Source organism: Thermobia domestica, chromosome 15 (genome assembly GCF_964235325.1).
Source record: "Thermobia domestica chromosome 15, izTheDome1.hap1.1, whole genome shotgun sequence".
Lineage (NCBI taxonomy): Eukaryota > Metazoa > Arthropoda > Insecta > Zygentoma > Lepismatidae > Thermobia > Thermobia domestica.
In genome coordinates, this window is record NC_137468.1 from 132,366,545 (window position 1) to 132,391,660 (window position 25,116).

The 25,116-nt window shown below is 36.8% G+C and overlaps 1 protein-coding gene across 4 annotated transcripts in view; it reads right to left on the minus strand.

Annotated features, from left to right (window-relative positions):
• Window positions 1–25,116, minus strand: part of LOC145671241 (ciliogenesis-associated TTC17-interacting protein-like) — a 527,666-nt gene that overhangs the window by 280,370 nt on the left and 222,180 nt on the right. The gene's annotated exons all lie outside the window — the stretch shown is intronic.

Sequence of the window (25,116 nt, forward strand, 5' to 3'; positions counted from 1 at the left end):
CTTTGTGGCCAAGCAGTTAGCGTACGCGCCTTTGGCGTGGGAGAACCAGATTCGATTCCCGGCAGGATCTCATGTGGTTTGGATTCCACGTTAATCAGTAGATCCTGTCTCATATAGCCTCTCTGCTGAAAGGGACGTTAAATTCAAATCAAGTCAACGTTTTAAATTGTGCGATGATCTGTAATTTTTTGGTTGGCAACACTATCGCAATAATGAAGTTGGCAACACTGGTGACAACGGTCATGAAAATGGCCACGGTACAAGAGAAAGTACACTATGTGCGTTGGTATGCAGAACTATAATCAATTGTGTACGTGCAGCGAAACTTCAGACAGGTGTACTTCTGTACAAAAAAGTACCTCCTTATGTCAGGAGTATAAAGTTTTTACAGCAAGTTTCTAGCTATTGGGAGTGTTTGTAATATGCAAAGAAGTGGTTGGCCACCAGTGAGCTCAAACACGGTGCGAAGGGTTGCCAGCAGTCTAGAGAGAAGTCCAAGAAAATTGATCCCGTGGTGGTCGCTGGAGTTGGGAATGAATCCCTCAGTGAACAACACGCAAGATAATGCGTAAACATTTAAAAGCCAAACCGTACAAGATTAAATTTGTGCATGAACTGACAGAAGAAGATCAAGACACGAGATTGGAGTTCCGTAAACTGATGCTGAAACGACTGGGTGGTGATAGGAAACTTCTGTATTTACTCATGTTCTCAGATGAGGCAGCTTTCCATGTTTCAGGGAGAATAAACAGGCATAACTGTCTTGTTTCAGGAACTGATAACTCTTATGAATATGAAACGCGCGAAATGGACAGCCCGAAAGTGAATATGTGGTATGCCGTATAGTGAACCAAATCATAGGCCCGCTTTTCTTCGACGAAAACACTGTAACAGGGGAGACATATTTTCAAATGCTTACGAATTTTCTTATGCCCGTCTTAGCTAGGTTCGAAATCAAGGATCGAATCCACAACCAGCAATACGAAGCCCCACATTTTGCACAAGTCGTCAGGGACTAACCGGGCTGTGAGCTACCTGGCAGTTGGATTGTGCGCAGAAGCCCCAATTCTTCATTTTGTGTACGAGAAGCGTACACTCCTATTATCGTCAATTGTGATGATCACATTGGGTAGAGTTGCATACATATAATATGAATGCTTTGATAGCGCTATACTACACTATTGTGTGTTTCAAATGACAAGCGGCATGGCCTTGATTTGGCTTCACGCGGCGTCCAATTGGCTTTGAGCGGCGTTGACAATTCGCGACAAGCAGTTCTTCACGCTGACTTCTCGCGCTACTGCGAATCTTGACAATACCAGAGGCGCTTATTAGAAATATTGTATTAGCACATCAACTGCTCACTTTACGAAGTAGAGAAGAGAATTACGAACACATACGTGAAAATTACATCTTTTTATGTCAACTGGTTGTCATGATACGCGCTTTCAAAGGTTTCCATATAAAACAATTAGTACAACGAGCGTTGATTCCTGCGTCTAATTTCCAGTGGATTTTTCTTCAATTTGGAAATAGAACTCAACTTTCATTACAGGATAATCAGGGGTGTGACCAGCAGGTTGTTCTAGGGGAACATTACTTTCAGGGGGAGGAAAGTTTTTCACACATTAAAAACACAACAAATTATCTCTTTCAGAATATTTAAGCATTTTAACTCACCATACATACTATACACATAATATATTTTCACGATGATACCTTATTAAAAGACGGATCTTCACAGTACTGAAGCTGGAAACTGGATTGTAAGAGATGAATCAATAAGCTATACATAAGAAAACATAATGCTGTTTATAGTAGTCTGTTTATCTGACTTTGTGTTTATGTGAGTTAAAATAGTAAAGGAAAAAACTCGAAAAAATATCAACTCAGATATTATTATGCAATAATATAGTAGTGAGCTCATACGTTGTGCGCCCAGTTAGGGAAATGAAAATATAAAGCATATGATTAATTTTAGTTGTTTTAATTAGGTACAAAAACTGTATTGATGATGTTTGATTTTTAAAAATTTTCATATTTTATTATAAACGTACCTCATTTGTATTAACTATTAAATAAGTTTTTACATATATACCAGACGAACCTCATTTTGGAGCTGGAAAGACAGGACCCCCTTTTCCCTCGTGGCTACATGCCTTTAATCCCTCGTGGCTACATGCCTTTAATCCCTCGTGGCTACATGCCTTTAATTCCTCGTGGCTACATATATATACGCCTAACATCGTAAGAACAAAATATGGGAAGCTAGTAATATTGTTTTAAAATTTACTTCTAGATAGATTCTTCCTTATTCGACAGAAGAAACCCAGTATTTTTGTTTACTTTTTCTTTCACGTTTCACTACCTGATTATGTGCGACTTATTCCCTTTTCTCATTTAGAAGGGATTTAAAAGCATCAGGCGTCTGAATGGTGTCATAAATTATCGTAGCCCAAAACAAACTCAAGCATATTGAGTTGCTTAGGAATCAGATGGATTGCTTTCGTGACACCTGCACCAAGCCCAAGAGTGTTATGTTATGAAAACTGATGAAACAAATGGGCTAGTTGCGAAGGAACGTAACTTCTCTTCTAGCATAAACAGAATTCATCAGTATCTGGGTTGCTTTCTTTTGTGGTAGTTCGTTTGTTCTCCAAAATTATAGTTGACAATGTCTTTAAGCAAACCGAGTACAAGTACGTTTTTTTCTTTTTCTTTAAGTGCTACGAAGTCAAGCTCGAAGAATTACTTTTTGTGTTTACAATTTTTGGAACCCATAATAAATTTACAAGACTCAGATTCAGATAATGACAAAATATTAACTGACATAGACGATAGGGAAAGTAGTGTTGAAGATGAGTATTTAGCATTTCCACTGGAAAAGTTAACAAGTAATTTTGTTGCTATATATACCTGTATTTCTAGGATGCACAGTCAAAATTCTTGAGTTTGATGGAATAGTATATTTACATTGTGAATAATGTTGACAATATATGTCATAATCTCTGGACATGGATGAAGAGCGAGAAGGGAAGGGGAGTTCGCAATCGGGCAACTCCGCGCGGAATATCGCGCACCATTGGCTACTAACCGTGATGCTTTACATCTGAAACACACAGTACTGAAACATAGTTGTGAGAGTAATTGTAGAGGACGTGGCAGTAGCTACTATGGGAAAGTGAATCAGTTTGTCATTTGCAGAGTAACTATTATTTGTGGAGTCACACCTTGAGAACGAGTGCTTTGAAGTACGCTATTTATTATTACAATATTTGAGACCATGGGTGTTAAATTGTACAATCGAATTTTTATTCGGATAATCTACCAGTGGGGGGAGGTACAAACAGCGAGACGTGTTTCACCGTGTAAATAGAATATTTGTTTAACATATTGTAGTTTGTACACATTGCTATGATGTAAATAACTGTACAAGTTCTGTCGTGCTTACATATTATGTGGTATGTAATTGCAGCTTTCGTACATAATTTCCTGTAGAAGTTGGTTTCTACAAGACATTGTCCTGCATTTGCTATATTTTTGTTCCATTCTGTTCACTTGTAAAATTACAGATTTTGTTTGAAATGAAAATTAGGACATTGAAACTGATTAATCTTTTAGTAAAGAAGGTTGAAACTTGAAGGAAATCCATTTCGGAAAGAGATACAATTCGTAGAGAGAATAGTTTCTGTGGCCAATTCGATGGACAACGAGGGTCACTTCGATTACGAAATGATTGATGATGGTTTCGATACTGATGACACTATCTAATTTATGGCAACATGGATGATTCAGAACAATCCCAGGCTTCTGTAAATGCTTTTATACCTTTCGACTATGCACAACGTGTCGTACAGGCGTAGAAGGACTACACGCAGTTGTCGTTTTCAACCATCAGGGCACGGTTTCAGAAAATTAAAAGTCGCAGTACTTACGTAGATGTCAAAACTGTGTTGACCAACAGGGAACACAGCTTGAAAAGTATTCGTTGGTGACCAAATACTGTTTGCAACAGCTCATTCTAGCACGAGAGCGAGAGATATCAGTTCACGAACAAACGACTTGACGGTGAGCCCTCTATCAGGTCAAGATTATTTGTCTGACGGGATTTAAAGTTTCACATAGTAGTTGTGGTGCCCGTATGGCTAGCCGAGTCAGCAAAATTTTCTCGATTTTCATTGGTGGAGAGAGGTCACGTGACTTTAGAGCCCTCCCACGCGGGAAATTCAAATGTTAGTCACGCGGTATGACGTCATGAGTCACCCTGCGGGAAAATCCCTAACTAGGATTTTTGAAATTCATTCCCGTTTACGGGTAAGTTGAATGCTTTGGTACCACGATGCTGATTGGTTGATAGATGTCACGTGAACTTAGGCCCTGGGATTTTTGAAATCCGTTCTCTTTTAAGGGTAAGATGAGTGCTTTGGTACCTTGATTTTGATTGGTTGATAGAGATCACGTGATCATAGGCCCTGGGGTTTTTGAAATGTGTTCCCTTTTATGGCTATCCTCTCTGATGAGTACTTTGGTACCTCGATTCTGATTGACTGATTCAGGTCACATGATTATAGACCAGCCACACTGTGGACAGATTACATGGTATAACGTTATGAGTCACCCTTGTGGGGAAATCCCTCACTCTCTTTTGTCAGGATTTTAAAAAAAATCGTTTCCTTTCACGGTTAAGACGAGTGCTTTGGTACCTCGATTTTGATTGTCTGATAGAGGCCATATGATTTTAGTCACACCCACGCGAGAAATTCAAATTTTTAGGTTACGTGGTATGAAGTCATGGGGTCATGTGATCCACCCTTGACTGACATTTTAGAATTCCTTCGTTTTATGCTTACCCCTTTTTTGATGATGTACTGAAGTTCACCTTAAATATTATTGTTTCGTTTTAAGGGTAATACGGATCTTACCTTAATGGAGAGGCAGCCCGCCTAATATGTTTCCGTGTGGAGATTGTGTATAGAATCTTGTCCTTGAATTAGTATGTCTCTGAAAGGATACATTTATTTTTAACAATATTGAAAGAGGATCCATTCTTGTCGCTTGTAGATTTCATTGTTAGAACTGTTATAAAACATTGTTGTAAGTTTGAGCGATTTTTTAAACGCTCAGCGTTTTGTTGCTCAGTAAGCACTTCATTGATAGAAACAGAGTTGCCAGATTTTTAAAATCTAAACTGCTCTGATTCTTTTCGAAACGGTTCTGTAGAGTGCAAGTATTTTGAGAAACTAAAAATTTTTCGAATCAAAAAATTTGAAACTAAAATTTTCAAAACTAAAAATTTTTCGAACCAAAAAAATTGAAACGAAAATTTTTAAACAAAAATTCAATACTAAACTTTTCGAATAAAAAATTTTCAGAACCAGAAAATTTGAAACAAAAAAATTCAAATAATTTTATTGAACTAAATTTTCAAACCATAATTTTTCGAACTAAAAAAATTGAAACTAAAAATTGAAAACAAAAATTTTTCAAAAAAAATTGTAACTAAAAAATTCAAAAATTTCTCGAACTAACTTTTCAAACCAAAATTTTTTCGAACTAAACCAATTTTTAAAAACAAGTTTCGAAATATAAGATTTAAATCACATTTAAAAAATTTCAAATTGGTTTTTTTCTCCAACTAAACTTTTTAAATTTTTGAACTAAAAATTAAAAACCAAATTTTGGACACTAAAAATTCTTTAATTAATTTTCCGAACGATATATTTTCAAACTAATCATTGAAACCAAATCTTGGATATATTTTTTATCTCAAATTCGCAAACCAAATTTGCAAGATTACCATTATTTGAAAACAAGTGTTCAGGGTTTCAAGAAATAATAAAACATACTTTTTCCAATTTGTTGTATTTTAGCGAAAGGTATTTGCTCTTCTCATACAATTTTATTAACATGATAAGTGGAGAGTCTAAGTGAATGAATACTTTGGACGTGTCACCATCTTCGAATCTTGCAGACGTATCATGTAAAGAAAAAGAAGAAGCAATGGATTACTTTACAAATTTGTTTTCCTGAAACAATAAAAACGAGTAAATATTGATAAGCCAGAAATAAAACTTACTCGTAAAAGATGGATGTGTAATACTCGGTGTTTAGTCCCCTCTTTCTTGGGTACGAGATGACTGCATTTCTTCCACTGATAGTGTTGCTTTTTTATGAACTCTTCTGGGTACGAGATGACTGCATTTTTTCTTGGTGTTGCTGCTTTATGGTCAAGGGGGAAAAAGGAAAAAGGGAAAGACTATGTTACAATGGTGGTCTCGTTGGGTATTTATAGTTTTTCTTCGTCTTCTTTTCCTTGTTTCAGCTTCCGTTTTTTAACGTACCCTACGTGACCTTATCATAAGAATTGAGTTCTCTAAATCGCCGTTTTGTGTACTGGATGCTGTAAAATTTTCTTCTTGGCGAGTGACGATGGTATGGTCATTATTCCTGCATATTTTATGGGGAATGGTAATGGTGACTTGTCCACGGTATTGATTCGTAATCATTTCTTTTAAGGTGTTGAAATTTAATTGCTGTCCTACATCGTAATTTAAGGTAAATCCTCTAATTTTGCATATGTAACTGGCGACGTTGGTGTCTGGATTATATATTTCTAAACTGTGATTTTTCGGCCCTCCACTAACAAATGCCTTGATGTAGGCTCGTTGTCCATAAGAATCCATCTTATCTGATAAACATCCCAAATACGTGGAGGGTTCAATGGTTGGCTCCCCGTCTTTTCTGTAAATATTACAGAATCCGTGTCGAAATATAAAACACGTTCCTGCAACATTTCCAGGTACTTGTACAGTTCCAGACGTGCTTGACATGTTGTAAATGCTCCTAAAACGACATTGTGTTTCGATTTTGAACAGACGGTGGAAGTTAGTTTTTCATAAAATTCTTCCGGCCGATCAATAATCGCGGTTTGGCTAAAGTTTGTACGTTGCGAGAGCTTGCCCCATAGAGAATTAAGGCAAAGCTTGGACAGTGGCGGCTAATGATAGTGTTGCAGCGTTGCGCAACGACCAAAATATTTCAAGGAAAAAATATTTTTAACAGTAGTAGTGAAGGGTGGAAGAAATACTTTCTAATACTATTTATTTACAAGCATATACTTTAAATAACATATTTTATTATTTCTATAACTTTAAAATCCCTTAATCTGTTGTAAAAAGCGAAGCACAACCCGTTATAGTCTCTAATTTATATTGCGTTGCAGCGAGCATACAACGACCAGATTTCTTCACCACGGCAATTGGAGCGAATGTTAAGTCTCCTTTCCCCTATCTCAGATCTTAAAGGCTCTGGTCGTTGCAGTGCGGCACGGTTTCCAGTGAATGAGAAGATTTTTCGCGCTAAATAAGATTTTTGAATTTTATTTCACTACAATTGGCATTTATTTTTATGCATTCATATTTTTAAATTAGGGGACTATACTCAAGGAAATCAATATAATGACAATTAAAAAAGTGATAGCAAATTACATAATAAGAAAGAAAATATGTAATAGGGTAGAAAACAAATAAAAATCAACACTCATTTTACAAGTTAATTCTTAGCTTCTATACTAGATAATGAAGGGTTCTTTTGTATAGTAATTTGTTAACCAAATATTAAATAAGTCAATATATATAATCCCCCCTCTGTGGATAGTATTTTAGTATATACATATTTCTTTTATAAAATAAATGTATTTTATACTCTTGATAATTTTCCACACACAAGTGTATGATGGGAATCACCACATTGAAATTGGGACTAGTTAGCAATGCTCATGGGCGCAGCCATGAGGGGGGTCCACCAGGTTCGGACCTCCCAAAAATTTCGGAACTGGACAAACATTTGTGGACTTTCTTAACGAATTATACTTGTTTAAGAGAGAAATGATTGATGTAGGCTGAATATTTTATTTTACGCCTCATCATGTACTCTTTTCTAATAAAAATAATCGTTTTATAATTTTTTCTAAAAAAATATAGGTGACAGTAATTAAGAATATCGTCTATTCGGGTGCAGAAGAAGATAGGTTCGATATTACATAGACGTATTGGACCTCCTCAAATACTTTTTACCCCTCCCAGCAAACATTTCTGGCTGTAGAACTGGCAATGCTGTTTATTTTGACGTTCACTGACTTTCGGCTTCTGTTACATGCTGAGCCTACAACTGGCGGGTTTCAGAGTTTGTTTTCCAGAACGTATGACATTGATAAGCATTGTTTCGCCTTATGTTGAAGTATATTGTGTTCAACTTGCATTGCTTACAACCAAGACGGATGATTTGGAATGTAGTTTTTCTTTTACACATGTGTGTGTGTTGGTATATATATATATATATATATATATATATATATATATATATATATATATGAATTCGCGATTTATTTATCTCTGCTATCAGGTGTTTTGGCTTTTGTATCAGCTGTTTTTCTTTTAATTTAGCTGTTTTGGTTTCTAGTTATTAGATTTACTTGAATTGTGTGTGCTCTAATTCTGTAAATAGCCTACAAGTTTTGAATGAATTCTATGCCATGTTTTCTGTAAATAACTTATATTAAGAAAAGCAATTTGCCCAGCTCACCACTGAGGAAAAACTTGCAATTAAGGCAATTCAAGAGAGTGTTAAAAAGATATCCGGTTTAAATTCGCAGGACATCTTTTGGCAGCAATGTTGTTTACACTAGATATATTTCCATAATTTGTTTTAAATTTTCCTAGATAAACTGTGAATAAAGTGTGTTCAATTTACTTTTTAATATATAACACTAATCTCTGCCACGAACTGTATTCAGTCTAAGCTACAGAGGAATTTGGATAACTCTCAGGGACTGGGTTTGGTAGAATGAGTTGTTCACAATAATCTAAAAAATATTTAGTGAATCTACAAAGATTCTGACATTAATATTAACTGTACCTGTGACGCCAGCAAAAAGAGAAAGGCGTTTTTCCACATCGAAAAGAATTGACATTTTCAAGGAATTGAATGTTCCAAGAAAGGTTATTACCATTGGTTATGCTTTTCATCGAAAAAGACCTGATAATAAGAATATCAGAGTTCAACCAGCATGTATTAGACAGATTTACTCCAACCAAAGAGAAGAGAATGGACTCACTAATTAAATAAGGTGACTAATGGGATAAAATTATTTGCATTTTGTTTTTTTTTTAAAAAGAATTTTATTTAATTTCACACGTCACATCATTTGCATCCTAAGTTATGCTGATTAGCCAATGAGTCCAGTTTATATCTTCTATCTCCGATCGTTCGTACTGCAACACCCGAAACCACAATCCACCGGCCGCTACTGAGCTCAGATAAACTTCTTCGTGCAGGATTATTCTCAATTTTTGTCGGGTCCAAAGCAATACCTTCAGGCTCCAGGATGGTTTGTATAAATTTCGTTTTGTCTTCTTCGGTGACACATGAACTTGGTCATCCAGAAGCTTCCATTTTCGATTTTAAAAACGTGTTGATGTATTCCGTGAACAAGGCACCTGTTTTCGTGATGGGGTCATATTGTTCAATGTCATAATCCCAAATTTCAAAGATTTCCACCGTTTGATATCCTAATTCTATTGCCTTTCGTATTTCGCATGATACCCATGTTCCAGTGAGGCATCGCTCCTGATCGTAGTGCGTATATGTTGCTGTAGAGTCTGGGTTCATTTCTTCGGCACAAGCAGCGCACAGTAGAAACAGTAGTTTTTTGTTGCATCTATATGGGAGGAGACTATGATAAAGGTGGCGACTTGGCAATATTGTCATTTTGATCAGACTATTGACTTTATTTATTGGTGGTATATTTTCATCTCCCTGTAGATAAATTCTAGGACGTCCTACAGGGTATTTAGCGCACTTATTGGTGAATGGATACAATGAAACAATATCGAGATATTTTATTTTTTCTCCTGCTTTCTCGTCGACTTAATGGTACAATTTCACACAATTGGTTCTGCCTCCAAAAAAGTTATCTCTTGGATTTAAGGGCCTGTGATTCATGTACGGGTGATTCTTGAGATACGTCGCCATTGCTGGATTTTGTTTCAAGAACTGTTTAAACTCGCACTCCCACATTTCATGTACAATGTACCCCAATTCACGCAGTTTTGCATTTTTTCGTTGCGTTTGATCATAACGGAATTCCATGGTGTCTTATGGATTGCCGTAGATGGGCTGATTACGACCTGTAGTAATGCATACTTAAAGCCATGATAAAAACAGCCGGCATGCTCATAGACGTGTTCTTATAACGTTTCAGGATCTTGGTAGTAGCCATCAACATGGAATCCCGCAATAAACACTTCTTTTTGTCCAGCCGCATGTAAGATTTGTTTTCCTTTAGTTTTTTCAATGTAGACCAGCCATTGCATTACAGTGATCGATTGGTTACTTCTCCATCGATAACCATGTGCTGGTAGAATTCCAATGATATTAGGCTTGAGGAAATTCCGGCGGAATACTAAATTCGAAGCGCTTGCAATAATTATCGTCTCCAAGAAGGATTCACTTTGGTTTCTGCTTCAAATGACGTCATAAACGAAACATGTGCTTGTCGCAGTACATTAACATCTTGAATGCAATAGTTGATAATTTCTTTCTGGAAATGGAAAGTGTCATTATGATGGTCGTTGTACCACTGCATGAACTTGTTCCTGTCTTCGACGGACATTTCATATGCACCATAATACTTCGTTTCTGGAAGAGGTCCAATATACGATTGATTTTCCTTGGTGTTGAAGAAATGAGGGAAGTAGCCTTTGGTTGCAGGTAAATTGAACGCTTTCGACAATTTGCTTAATGCCATAGGTAGGAAATTCAGAGTCAATGAACGTTACATTATTTAATGTTAATCTCCGTATCTTGGTCCCATTTAATATGACGCCACGTCTCCGTTGACATTGCTCTACCAAGTCTTTAGAACAAAATGTCCATCGTAACTTTTTGAATTGTGAGCGAGACAGAAAATCCTATTTATATTAGGACGACGTTCCCGCAAGTACTGGATAAAATTATAAATTGGATCCTCTCTTTGGAAAATATGCTGGCGCTGACCACACGTACTGCAAGACTGCTGGATGTTGTCATTTTCAACACATGCATAACATACTTGTTGTGCAACCAATAAATTCGGAACGTGTACAAACATGTTATCATCAATGTTCTTGTCCTGTATTGACTCTATATCGTAGAAAATCAATAAGGCTTTCGTTGCATGCATGAGTAAAGGAACACCAGTTTTCAAGTATTGTCGATCAGGAATCATGAAATATTGATGTGATCCTGGAACAATCTTCTTACATACATTACAAAAGATCTCAATGCAGTCATGAATGCGTTGTCCAGTATGCACAAAAGAATATACTTTGTAACATCTAGTACATTGCTTCACCATTTTACATATAGGTTCCCCTAGATGATATACCGGTACTGCATTCTGATGATTATTAAAACATTTTTCGCCATAAAATTGACGATTGCACTCGTTGCACAATATCAGCGTTTGGTTCTTGTCACATGCGGGTCTCTGTAAGCATTTTGAACACGTTACAGGACAATTTTTTACATCTCTGTTACGTTCACTGTATTTTTTATGGCACGCTTCACAGTAGAAACTGGATGTTAAACAAGCTGCTAAAGATTGGATAATATCAAAATGTCCAGCGAAACAAAGCAAATTTATGGGAGTGCGATTTTCATCGTTGGGTCCCTCGTACATGGTGTCATGGCCTGAGAAACTAGTATACACTGAAATTTTATATTCTTTCAGATAAGACTGGAATTGCCGAATTTCATTTACACTGGCACCATGGTCCAAATTTACTCCTGTATTTGTACATATAGCATCCACTTCTTGGTCCACAACCTTCTTGGCGCCATGGTCCACATTTAGATTGATTTTTATACTGCTTATATCGTTTCACATCTACATTCTTGTATTTTTTCAGACTAATAGCAATGACAAAGGCGTACGCCAGACATCTTGAATCTTGATTTCTTACGCGTACAATCCCTCGTTTGCTACGTAGCAGTTCCTCATTCTTTAGTACTCCTTGCCGTAAACCACCGCCATAGCCACGTGGAATATTCACACGATGAAAATAAACGGTAAATGGCTCATGAAGAAGAAACGAATTGTTGCTTTGCAATACCCTTTCGAACGAGGCCCACATCGTCTCCAGTGTCAGGTATCGGGCTTGGCGAAAACTCACTCAAAATGGCTTATTGGTGTTTCGTGGCGATATTACCGATAAACCAACCGTCGCCTCATCATCGACATTCACTAATAAATAATCCAGCATCGCTTGGAAACTATTATGTACGTATTGAATGATATCGGTTCCTGTGGGTGGTGCGTTAAATTGAATTTCTATCATTCTACCCTTAATATTAAATCGTCTATAATGACGAGCATTTCCCGATTCGGCCATGGTTAAAAAGGTGAACACAAACAAACAGGTAAAATTACTGTAAAAAGAAATATGTAAGGGGAAAAAAGAAATTGAGCAGCGTTAATTTACTACAAAAGAAAGCAGAAAGAAAAATCTTAATCACCTGATAAACATGAAATAATAACGTTTGTGATAAATTCTTAACTAAGAAATTCATGTGAAGGTCATGAGTTTGATTCCCGGCGGGGGCGCTCACTGTCCCATTCTTAAAGCACACGTACTAGAAATCAAAGTTTTTTCTAACTCCGTATTTGAAATAATTCCGTTGCAGAAATGAAAATTTTATTGTTGTCATACTGGAAATCAAACTCGAGACCATTACATCAACATGTAACTGACCTTCAATTCTATAGTGGTAAAAGGAATGCAAGAATGAATAAAAAATGTCTTCTAACAGTGCTGAGATGTAACAAAGTACGTGTAAGCATTTTCCCCTCAACTTTAAAATGATTCGTTTGCAATTTTAAGAGATTCACCAAACATTAATGTAACGCATATGTAATTGTCAAAACAAAATCTGTATAGTGTAAAACTTTTAACCAAATATTCATGCATTCTTTTTTCATTGTGGCTAAGCGGTTCGCGTATGTCTCTAACGTGGAAGGCCCTGGTTCAATCCCAGGTGGTTGTTCGAATACCACGTTAAGCTGAAGGTACGCTAAACTAAAACAATGGTTTCAAGGGGAATCGAACAATATTCTCATGCGTAGTTTTCGAAATTTTGTAATGCATACTGCTCCTACGCTATGCTAAGTAGTTAGTATAAGTTCAATTCCCGGCGGGCGTTCAGATTCAACATTAAGCTGTACTGATGGCCTCACTACTGAAGGAATGCTAAACTAAAACAATGGTTTTAAAGGAAATCGAACAATATTATTCTCATATGTAGTTTTCGAAATTTTGTACATTTCCCCCCAACTTCTCATACATTTTAAAAACTAAGCTAATTGGTTAGCGTACACACCGCTGACATGGGAACACTAATTTTAAAGGGCATGATCCGCTGGTGCGTGAGGTCTCTGATTCGATCCCCGGTTTATGATGAACAACATCGTGCCCCTGTTTCCTCCCACTCCCTAATTAATCCGCGATCATTTATTTGCTCTCCCATAGTCAAAAGGGAACGACATTTCATGCTAAAATTGATAGTGTGTTAGTGATAACAATGTTATCCTCATTCGTAATACGTTTCAAAATTACTCCACGGATATTGAATAACGCGGTTGATAAACTTGTCTGAAGATAAGATCTCAATCAACTTACCTCAAATTCAATGAACGAAACTCGCTGTACTAGTTTTCATGATGGCAGAAGAGATACAGCTGCTCAATTTCACGATCTTCGTGGAAGTAGGATTTGAAAAATAAAAAATGTATTTTATTTAGGTCGCTATGGAAACGACGTCACCATCAACAAATCAGAAACGAAGAAATTCATAAATGACATCACAACGAACCAATCAAAACACTGCTTTCAATATTGCGATCGTCATGAACCACGAACCAAAACGATGTGTAACAATTGGTCGTGACGTCATTCACGTTTCTCAATAGTTATGAAATCCTTATTACAACATCTAGTATCGCAATTCTGATCATGACACCATCCCGAATGCTTTCTGGCTTGATCACGTCACTACCTTTCGTAATTGTGACGACATTTCAATTTTCTCATATTTAATAAGAGAATATCAATGTTTTTTTCATAAATCATGCTGACGCACTTGTAGCAAAACAAAAGTAATACGATTCAACATTCGCTGACGTTTGCATTTCAATCATATGTGCTTTTATGTCAACACACAAAGAAGTCTTTCAGCATTTAATTTTAATCCACGAACGGAAATGTTATTTTCTTTTACACATCTTAAAGTACGTTCTTTCATGAACCATGGTTCGAAACCCAGCAAGCACGATTAAACCTAACCCATTTAAGCGGTTAGCATACACGTCTTTGGTTTGAAAGACCTAAGTTCGATTCCTGGAGAAATATTTGTTAGGAATTTTCAGCTTTCCAAAAGTAGGTTTAACTTTTCAAAATTTGGTTTTTAATTTTTAGTTCGAAAATTTTAAAAGTTTGAGAAAAAAGTTTGGTTTGAAAATTTTCAGATTTGATTTACATCTTGAGTTTGAAACTTTCGTTTTTAAGAATTGGTTTAGTTCGAAAAAAATTAGTTCGAAAATTTTTTTATTTAAATTTTTTTGGTTCGAAAAAATTTTTGTTTTGAATTTTTTTGGTTCGAAAAATTTTTGTTTAAATTTTTTGGTTTGAAAAATTTTTAGTTTTGAAAAATTTAGTTTCAATTTTTTTGATTCTAAAAATTTTTAGTTTCTCAAAATTCTTGCACTCTGGAACTGTTTCAAAAAGTATCGGAGCAGTTTAGATTTTAAAAATCTGGCAACACTGTTGCTATCAATGAAGCGCTTACTGAGCAACAAAACACTGAGCGTTTGAAAAATCGCTCAAACTTACAACAATGTTTTATAACAGTTCCAACAATGAAATCTACAAGCGATAAGGATGGATCCTCTTTCAATATTGTTAAAAATAAATGTATCCTTTCAGAGACATACTAATTCAAGGACAAGATTCTATACACAATCTCCACACGGAAACATATAAGGCGGACTGCCTCTCCGTTAAAGTAAGATCCGTATTACCCTTAAAAGGAAACAATAATATTTAAGGTGAACTTCAGTACATCATCAAAGAAAAGGGGTAAGCATAAAAGGAAGGAATTCTAAAATGTCAGTCAAGGGTGGATCACAATGACCCCATGACGTCATACCACGTAACTTAAAAATTTGAAATTCTCGCGTGGGTGTGACTAAGATCATGTGGCCTCTATCAGACAATCAAAATCGAGGTACCAATGCACTCGTCTTACCCGTAAAAGTAAACTATTTTTTTAAATCCTGACCATAAAAGAGAGTGAGGGATTTCCCCACAAGGGTGACTCATAACGTTATACCATGTAACCTGGTCACCGTGTGGCTGGTCTAAAATCATGTGACTTCTATCAGCCAATGAGAATCGAGGTACCAAAGTACTCATCAGAGAGGATACCCGTAAAAGGGAACGAATTTCAAAAATCCTAGGATCTAAGATCACGCGATCTCTATCAACCAATCAAAATCAAGATACCAAAGCACTCATCTTACCCGTAAGAGAACGAATTTCAAAAGTCCCATGCCTAAGATCACGTGACATCTATCAACCAATCAGAATCAAGGTACCAAAGCACTCATCTTACCCGTAAAAGAGAACGAATTCCAAAATCCCAGGGCCTAAGTTCACGTGACATCTATCGGTCAATCAGCATCGTGGTACATAAGCATTCATCTTACTCGTAAAAGGGAAACAAATTAAAAAAATCCCGGTCATAAAAGAGAGTGAGGGATTTTCCCGCAGGGAGACTTGACGCCATACCACATGACCTGGGGGCGTGGGTAAATTTGAATTTCCCGCGTGGGCGGGCCTACAGTCACGTGACTTCTTTCCACCAATCAAAATCTAGAAAATTTTGCTGACTCGGCTAGCCATACGGGCACCACTACTACTCACATATTTGAATTCAGACATTTAAGGAACGGTTTCGTTTGTCATCCAGAAAAATCTGTGTTTTCACATCTATAAAAAAGTCTCTGGAAACAGAAGGCACTGTCGACCAGGACATCGAATTTCATCTCAATTTTGTGGATATCACTTACCGAAACTTTGATCCAAATCAGATTTTGAATATCGACCAGTCCTGGTTTAATTATAATTTACTATCGAACCGCACATTATCGCAGTACGTGAAAAATAACAAGAGCATTATTTCCGCGGTTAAATACTCGTACTAGGGGCAGTTGGTATCTCCAATGTTTGTTAGCTTGCAATCGGTTTGGGATCAATTTCCTCGCACCATAATACAGTACTTGCCAATTACCAGAATCTTGTCATTTGATGCTCGCAATGCGGGAAGTTAAACAAGGAATTGGTTGGAGATTTCTTCCCTTATGTCTTCAAACCTAATGTAGAGAGGTTTCCAGCAAAGAAGGCTGTTCTTATTGCCGATGCCTGGAGTGCTCAAATGTATGAGACACTCTACCAAGATGAACAGCGTTGCGGTTACACTAAAAATCTTTCCACCAGGTTTCACGCAACCATTGGATGTGTTTTGCTTCCATCAGTGGAAAGATTTTCTGAAACGGTTCACTGAACATTTTATCCTTACAGGAAACGAAGCACTGCTGCACAGGCGTGAAAATGTCCTGAAAATCAATTTCAATCGAAACTTTGTCGTCTCTTGTTTAGTTACGCCTGGCACAAAGCGGGTTTTGATGTACACCTTGTCTCAAAAAGGTTGAGCGCATTCTTTATTGGTGTTTTGAGGCAAAAATTTTCAAAGTCCAACTTCGGGTATCTTCGGGAAATAGTAAACCAGGTTCGAACCTCCAAGCCAGCCTTTATAATCGGGAAAAAGTTTGCAGATGTGTTTTTCTTCTTTTAAATATAATAAGACTTGTTATCAAGTGTTGAAAAAAAGCAACATTGATTGAAATACTTAATGACACAATATTTCGAAACTTTGTATTAATGTCACCACATGCTTGTTTGTCATTTAGCTCTTCATACGTAATGGAACATTTAGATATGTAAACGAATCTTTCCATATGTAAAAGAATGCTCAAAGTTAAGACATAGAACATAATTATCGCCTAAGTACTAAAATAATAGTCAAAGTAGAACAAAAACAGCGTTTCTAGTGGGTATGAATGTCATAATTTTCTTGAGAACCGTTATACATCGCTAAAAGTACCTTAGCAGAAGTCCTTGTGTTAGCTCACTGGTAAGCTGTTGGATTTCAAATCATAAGGTTGTGAGTTCGAATCGCTTCTGGGTCAATGCTGTTTTAAAATTATATTTTCCGCAATGCATGAAAAATTATATAAAATAATGACATTAAATACATCAGTTGTATATATATAACATAATCATTGCAGAATGTAGTAATTATTATGTTTAAAATATAACATCTGAAATAGGTAGGTGTCCACAGTAGGTCTGTATTATATATATGAGAATGTTAAATACAAGTTAAGAAACTCTTTCACTAGCAATAAATAAATCATGTAGTGTATTTATTTGCAGCTATTTGTCATATAGAGGGTAATTCTCAACATTCATAATATAGCATGTCATTTATGTTCTTGAAAACTTATTCGATGCATAAACCGAAGGTTTAAACAGAGAATCCAAAGTCGCAACGCTCGCAAGAAATTCATGAACCCCAAAGGTCACGTGAGCAGACTGGAATTGTCCTTATGAAGCACGCCACAGCAGAAAGTCTTTACATAGATTTTCAATTCAATTCCTGATATATGCTTTTGCAATGTGGAAGTGGTGATGCCTTTAGTCGCTCTCTCTCGCTCGCTCGCTCACTCTCTATTTCTACAGAATATAAAAGTGGATGTATGTGTGTGTTTCAACATAATTCTGATATATCTAGCGCAATTATAACTATATTTCTTACAGTCTGGAAAAGAGTACTGTCGGGATACATATGAAAAATGCTAGAAACTGGTCGATATTAGTATCGAATCCATAGCTTCGTGGTCGCTTAGGTGAATAGTTCTACTTTCAATTCAAGTCCAATTAAGTTCCCATTAGGACCCAGGGTGGTTACGTTGCAACATAAAAATATCGAAATCAACCGATATTAGAATCGAATCGTAAATTTTCAGCGCCGCTAACAGTGCCGCATTTCCCATTAGTCCACATTAGTCCACATTTCACATTAGTCCCATTGCCTAAAGGGCAATATATTTGCAGAGTGCAAAGTTTAAAACTTGAATAATATTTTAATTTTTTCCGTATGAAAAAGTTAAAAATCAAGAGCAAATATACTATTTCATGAACAATCCTCTTTTACTGTTCTAATATGTATAATAATAGCGTAAGAAATCTAAAAATAATTCAGAACACGTTTCACATTTGTTATTTTTTGTTACGTAGTTCTAGCTGTAGCATGTAGTGAGTGGTATTTAAATGTAATAAATTCACTAATTAAGCATATTCGAATTAAGTTTTATTTTTAAGTTAGGGATGAAGGGGCGGAGAAATATGTAGTTATTGGGGCGCCGAGAGCAAAAGTGCGTAGAGGCGCCGAGCTTTTAAATGCAACACTGGTCGCTAAATTAATTGGTAGAAATTTTAATGTCATTTAAGACCAAATTTAGTCCTAACGGTGGCAGTATCCGTTTGCTCTCCTAGGAGAAATGAAAGGGGCTGACATCAAAATTATATATATATATATATATATATATATATATATATATATATATATATATATATATATATATATATATATATATATATATATATACAGTGGCGTATTTAGGGGGGGGGCTTACTATAGTAAAGTATATGAAATATCTTGCAGAATTTTCACATTTTCAGGCAAAGACCACCTCGAAAGTTAGCAAAGCACCTCCCGAAACAAAATCGTAAATACGCCACTGTATATATATATATATATATATATATATATATATATATATATATATATATATATATATATATATATATATATATATACATATAAAAAAAAGACCGACATTAGTGTCGAATCCATAATTTTCGAGGTGGATTAGATAAAGAGTGGCACTCCAGGTGCTTAATGATATAGAAAATTAGTTTTTCTTTCTTTTTTTACGTTGGTCTACTTTTCCTTGATTTGAGACTTTCAAATTTCATCCTATTTTCTACTGAAATGTGTCTGTAAGGCAACAAAGAAATAATTATATATGATAAATTTAAATTCATTTTAATTCGGAAGTTGAGAAACACTTTGCCATTATATATCGTAAAGGTCAGATCCACCAGCATAGTAACAGAGAGGTGCTTGAGCCATTGACGGTATAAATTCAAACTCCGGTAAGTGATAATTTTACAGTCTTGTTTTATTACAAGTGTAGCCTCTTTAGTCAACGGAGAAGAGGACGTGGATCATGGGTCAGAGTTGATGTCGATGGGTCGGAGTTGGTCGCAATGGTTCAGAGTGGTTCATAGTTGGTGGTGGGTCAGAGTAGATCACGATGGATGATGGGTCAGAATGGGCCAATGGGTCATTTGGGTGGTGGGTGATACTGGATCATGGTGGGTCGTGAATCAAATTTTCATTGACCCACACCATCTCTGGTTAAAATTGTACTAAAGATAAGAGGCACCGAAGATGCATGTCGAATATTATGCTCAAATTTTGCACATAGATAGTACCCCACCAGAAAGCAATAAATCTGAAACGGTTCACGGTATCACCTCCTAGAACTCGAGATGTAGAGGTTTGTTTGATTGGCTAAATTAAGACGTCAATGATTTATCCATCAACAAGCAAGTTATTTTTTTATGATCGTTTCCGTAGGGAAATCAGAAGAACACGTGCCTAGTAATCGTAATATTGATAGTTCGCGTCCACCCTGGGGTATTTGTTTTGTGTTTTTTTGACTCAACTAAATATAAACAAATCACACATATAGGCATTTTAACATATTTTGGGAGAGTAATTTTGTGGTTCGTTGTCGTTTCATCGCGTCTCTGCCGCTGGTAGTAAAGTTTTCAAAATGGAACTGGGGCCACCGCGGATTGTTGCTGCGGGGCCACCAATTTTTGGCGAGAGGTCAATAGTTGACCATCTGTAGTCCACCGACGCTTACAGCTTAGGATAATGAACGATGTCTTTGCCTTGTAGACGTCATGACTACCGACGTCGGCAGTCAACTAGCTTTTAGTATTCCTTTACTAACCATCTATCGTTCATGTTTATACACGGTGTTGTAATAATAATAATAATAATAATAATAATAATTATTATTATTATTATTATTATTATTATTATTATTATTATTATTATTATTATTTGTAGTAATAGTAGTATAATTGATAATAGAATAATTATATTGTCTATGTATTGTCTAGGTAGGACTACACACAGGATTTGGCTCGTTTTAGTTTGACTCGACTCTAATCCGAGTCGAGTTGGAGGATATTTTTCGCGCCGAGTCCTAGAGTAGACCTCAAAGATGTCTGTTTCGAGTCGAGTCGAGTTTCAAAGAAAAGTCACTCGTGCCCTTCCCTACTAATGAGAGCTTAATCGGAGTTAAGCGAAATCGAAAGTCACACTATTTATCTAAGCGACCCCGAAAACTATGAATTCGACACTAATACCGATCATTTTCTAGCAATCTTTTATATGTATCCCCCTCCCATTCACCATAGGTAACCCGACAGCACTCTTTTTCAGACTATAAGAAATTTGGTTAAAATTACTCTAGGCCAGTGGTTCTCAATCTAATTCCTATCACGATCCCCTTTTATCACATCCTCTTGCCAGCGACCCTTTTATAATTTGAGTTTTATAATAAGCTTGTGTGGGATTTTTAACATACCTATTTCTATAATAGTAGAATCCATTTCTTGTTTAGAGTGAACAGTGCCGTGGCATGGAAAATCAGCGCTCGGGGCGAGAGTATACGACGATGTCTCCGTACATATGAGTGAGGTCGACAGACTAGCTGCGAAGCGCCACCATGGTTGGCACGAAGCTCAATAAAATTTTCAAAAGTAAACTCTGCCTTTTCTTGATTTTGAGCACATTTTATTACGTTTTTCCTTCTATTTTATACATGTGCACATGCACCTTCCTATAGGGATGCACGCGAGACGCGAGAAGTCTCCTCTCGTCTCGCATTTGCGATACGAGACACGAGACGAGAGTGAAAATTTTATGCGAGACGCGAGACGAGACTAAACCATGCGAGACGAGACGCTAGACGAGACTCGGTTAAGTCTCGTACGAGAAGTCTCGCGAGACTTCTCGCAGTCTCGCAACATTTATGAATTACATTTAATTGTATATTTAGTAATTTTACATTTATTGAGTTTTCTAAGTTGAGCGTTAATGCCTCCAGGAACAAAAAAGTGATTGGGGCAATAGACATTTTATGAGATTTATTATTAATCAAGGTTAATTTTCAGAATTAAAGCCTTCTTTAGTTTCTAAAAAAGAAAAGCTTTGTAAATTGGACATTTATTACAGCATCGATTTAGGACTTTATTTTGCGACACAAACATATACACGCGGGCGCGCACAAATACATGAACTTCTATTTTTGGTCTGAAAAGCGAATAAGACTCCCAATTGCTGCGAAATATGATATTTCTGTTGTTTCTGTCTTTTTCACATTACTACTAGCGATTAATGTTGGGGGATGGCGGGGAAATTCCCTCTCGTCAAAGTTTATCCCCGGACCGGCTCGCAGAAATAACATGATATTTTTACATGGAATAAGTATTTTCTTTCTATATATTTATCAAAAACATCCCCCTCTAGTTCGGAAGTTTAATTCAAATACTGGTTTGGCAGGATATCCCTATAGGTTTCGTGGTAGATGGTAGGAATGGTCCTATATCTGTCAGTAATTTTATTTTCTATATCTGGCAGTATAAGTTGAAAGCGAAAGTTGATAAAATGCGATAATCCAACATTGCTACAAGCCCAAACGAACCAACAGAATTGGGTCGTATTGTGTTGTGAGGAGTTCTTTTGTTGTGTACAAGCGCTTTTGGTGGTATAAAAACATCTTTATACTGGAAAATCACCCTTCAAGGAAACGACCAAAACGTGTAAATGTTGATAGTGGCGACGATATTTTAGAAGAGGCAAATATTGCTGGAGACCTCTAAGCTGGAAAACAATGTTGGATCCAGTAACAATTTATGCTGGTTTTGCTGTAAATTATGCTATTAATTTGACGAAAATTAATGGTCCAGCGATCAAATTCCAGCACAACTTTACTTTTAATTTGGAGCGGAGGGGACACAAGTTCGGATACCATATTGAACTCTAGGTTCCGTCTTCTTAGGATGTTATGAACATTTATCCCATGGAAAGCAATGGCAAACCACCATTCACCTTGCCAAGGGACTTTTAGGTCAAATACATGCCTTCGGACAAAATATCACATCATCATTCATTAACAGCCATAGAATAACACATTGCAAAATTTTGACCTAGAATACATGCGAGACCATGCAAGAAAGTCTCGCGCGAGACGCGAGATGAGACTCAAAATTTTATGCGAGACGCGAGACGAGACTTCACATTTGCGAGACGAGACCTTACGCGAGACGAGACCAACGCTTGAGGTTGCGAGACGAGACTTTTCCATTTCTCGTCTCGTCTTGTCTCGCGAGCATCCCTACTTTCCTAACATGAGTAACACACTTCCTACGAAATTTGTGCCCCCTTTTTTCGGCGCCCGGCATTGACAGTGGATACAGTAACTGTACTATCTATATTCCCAACGACGAAGGTGCTGGTTCAAGATGGATGTTAAACTCCTTCTTTGAAGAGGCCATTAACGTATCTGATCTAAGCCCACAACTTCTTAACCAAATAATAGAATGATCATGCTACAAGTCTTTGCAACTGGTTTTCTGTAACAAAGACTTGGACAAGTTCTGCCTGATGAGGAGAGAAGAATATCCTGGTTGTCCGCATGTGTCAACGGAAGCCGAAGATGCGAGATTAGTAAACGAAGCCCGGCTAGACCCACTAAGGACGTCTAGACAGCTAAGGGAAGCTTCTCTTTTTCCTGGTAGTAAGCATACAGCTCTGCGAAGGATTCGTCATGCCGGGTTACGTGGTTGTGTTGCTTCCGTGAAGGAAAAACTCTCAGACGACCACAAAATTTACCGTCTCGCGTTTGCACAGGCGAATGTGGGTCGCAATTGGGAAAACGTAGTTTTCTCAGATGAATCCATATTCACAACATCAAATGAGGGACGCCGTTTTGTGTATCGCCCGAGAGGCACCCGATATGACCCTGGATGTGTTGCTGCTTGAAATCGCAGTGGCCATGTATCTATTTCATGTTGGGGTTGGATTTTCAGGCGCGGAGCAGAACAGCTTCACAGAATTGAAGGACACCTGGACAGTGCTCAGTACTTAGATATTATGAGTAATATCATGGTGCCATCTGTACGAGTATTTCAGCCTGATGGTGTAATTCAGTTCCAGCAAGACGAATCGCCAATACATACTTCCCGTGTGGTTCAGGAATGGTTCGCAGGGCAGCCTGAGATTGATTTAATTGACTGGCCGCCTCGTGGAGCAGACCTCAATCTCATGGAAAATATGTGGGCAGAAGTGAAGAGTACTCTAAGGGATAGTTGGCCTGAGGCAGATCCACCAGAACCCAAGATGACCTGTGGCATCTTGTTTCCGAAGCATAGCTGGAGGTAGGGGAAGGAGATAAATTTGTCACCCATTTAATAGATTCCATGCTCAGAGGAATAGGGCGTGTAATAAATTCAGAAGGGTGATTTTTTTTATTCTAGTGTTTGTTTTAAATTGATAACATAGATGTAATATTTTATGTAAGACTCCTGTAATTGGGATTCTCTTGTTGGAGTCAGCGGATTTAAATAAATAAAATAAGTATTGGACACAATATTAATATCCCTGCCTTAACTCCCGAAAACAGTCCTTTTCAGGGCTACCTAAACGCTTCTGAAAATATTTCTAGAAGTAAACCACTCCTTGAATCCGATTTCTGTGCAATTCTACTAACAAAAAAAAAAAATAATTCTCTGCAGACTTTGAACTCAAGACGACCTCATTAACAAGCCCGTACTCTACCAGTAAGCTAACATGAACACGCAAATCCAACCTGAAGAAACACGACTTTCAATTTCCGGTATTCCATTACACTGATGGTCATATACTTTGCAAATGTTGTATTCAACTTGGGATATTCCGCAACACATAAACAAAGCGAAAGAAAGAAAGAGAGAGAGAGAGAGAGAGAGAGAGAGAGAGAGAAATGAATATACAAAAGCATATTCAACGTATTCGAATGAGACTCTAAGTAACGATATTCCGTTCTAAAGAGAATTTGTGTTTCTTCCCGTGACGTTAAGGGGATCGGGAAAAGTTATCTGTCTTGAAGCAGGATCCGACTTTGGATACTCTGTTTACACACTTTCTATATTCGTAGGAATATACTGTATTTCACGAATGTAAATGACATGCTGTATTGAGAAGTTACATCTGTATGACAAATAGCTGCAAATAAATACACTACATAATTTATTTATTGCTATTAAACGATTTTCCTAACTTGCATTTAACATTCTCATATATAATACCGACCTACTGTGAAAATTATCTCAGATTTTATATTTTAAACATAATAATTACTACATTCTGCAATGATTATGTTATATATATACAACTGATGTATTTAATGTCATTATTTTATATAATTTTTCATGCATTGCGGAAAATATAATTTTAAAAGAGCATTGACCCAGAATGGATTCGAACTCACAACCTTATGATTTGAAATCCAACAGCTTACCAGTGAGCTAACACAAAGACTTCTGCTAAGGTACTTTTAGCGATGTATAACGGTTCTCAAGAAAATTGACATTCATACCCACTAGAAACGCTGTTTTTGTTCTACTTTGACTATTATTTTAGTACTTAGGCGATAATTATGTTCTATGTCTTAACTTTGAGCATTCTTTTACATATGGAAAGATTCGTTTACGTATCTAAATGTTCCATCACGTATGGAGAGCTAAATGACAAACAAACATTTGCTGACATTAATAC